Source organism: Meleagris gallopavo, chromosome Z, assembly GCF_000146605.3.
Source record: "Meleagris gallopavo isolate NT-WF06-2002-E0010 breed Aviagen turkey brand Nicholas breeding stock chromosome Z, Turkey_5.1, whole genome shotgun sequence".
NCBI classification, from domain to species: domain Eukaryota; kingdom Metazoa; phylum Chordata; class Aves; order Galliformes; family Phasianidae; genus Meleagris; species Meleagris gallopavo.
In genome coordinates this window covers 20743515-20744889 of record NC_015041.2, presented here as the reverse complement: position 1 = coordinate 20744889, position 1375 = coordinate 20743515, and the positions used below count along the sequence as shown (strand labels likewise).

The 1375-nt window shown below is 37.3% G+C and overlaps 1 protein-coding gene across 1 annotated transcript in view; it reads left to right on the top strand.

The window, feature by feature from the left end:
- The window catches only part of THBS4 (thrombospondin 4), a 1064342-nt gene that overhangs the window by 27101 nt on the left and 1035866 nt on the right, over window positions 1-1375 (top strand). The gene's annotated exons all lie outside the window — the stretch shown is intronic.

Below are 1375 nucleotides of genomic sequence, written 5' to 3'. Positions count from 1 at the left end.
GTTTACAGGGTTTTTATAACAGGGTTTTTATAACCCTATTGAGGTATAAAAACTTTTTTTTTCATCTGATAATCGGATTATTAGATAAAACTTTTTCTCTAATGAAAATCTATTTCAAGTTTGTGATCAACATATCTAAGAACTTCGGATACAGGATTTTCTGAATGTACTTAGATGCCAAGTAAAATTGATGCTAGTTTCTAAATGAATATACATCTCATATAGTTTTCTTTTACAAGCAGTGCAGGAATACTCACCACATGCTTGGCACTCAGCTATGGTATTTCTCAGAAAAGTTGTTTCCTTGACCTTAAGAATACAGAAAATAAACACTGTTTAGATACAGGTAGTTTGTATTTGGCTGCCAGCAGAACCATTACAATTTTTCCTAGTATGCCACTCAGACAACTCAAAATACATACATCATCTTGAAATCAGTTGCTCTTTGTACTTCGTAAAGTTAAGAACAGTGGTAATGGTAATACTTTAGTTCAGTAGGTTTATGCTTAACAACAGCCATGCACTTCTAAATCCAGCACTGAGAGCAAGCAGCAACTGGAACAGATTCATGTTCAATTCAGATATACCTGTACCAGATCCATCAGATTGTTTCTTCTCCAGTGTCATGCATCTGAGGCAATGAACTCAATGCAGAAGCTTACTGCTTACACAAATTCTCCACTGACTGACCTCACTGAAGTTACAAAGCTTGGGATATTCCACAATGAGGTCCTAACACAGTACCTGTTGTTTGAGAAGGTCTTTCACCTCTCCCAGTATCTGGTTCATTTGCACCATCTGATTCATCAGCTGCCTATTAAAATCACCTGTAGGGAAACAGCAACAGAAGAGTACACAATGCATAACACTTTTTCATTTGTCATTATTGTTTCTGAAACACAAGATGGAAATATCTTGAAAGCCAAGAAGGCCACACACTGCTGTTGCTTAAGTCCTGTAGCTATATGCTTAGAGCAAACACAGTATCTAATTCAAATTGTTACAGAGGATTTGTACCAACAATATTCTACTGGACAGAACAGAATAGTATGCCACAGAAATGATTAGAGAAAGCACAGACTTCTCTCTCACACAAAGAGACAATCAGTCTGATTTTTCTACCCTTCTATCAGCATCAAAAGTCTCTACCAAAATATAACAATAATGGCAATTAATGCCACCAGCCTGAGACCAGTAACCCTAAATGAAACTACACAGTCACTCTGACTCTGAGCCTTTTTAGTACCTGTGCACTTGGCTTTTCTTCCAAAAAACTACTCAATGCTCTGTGCACTAGTTCCACAGCCACTTTTTCCTCTAGAGGGGTACAGAAAACAGCTACTCAACAGCCTACAAATTCTCAGACAGTTCTCAA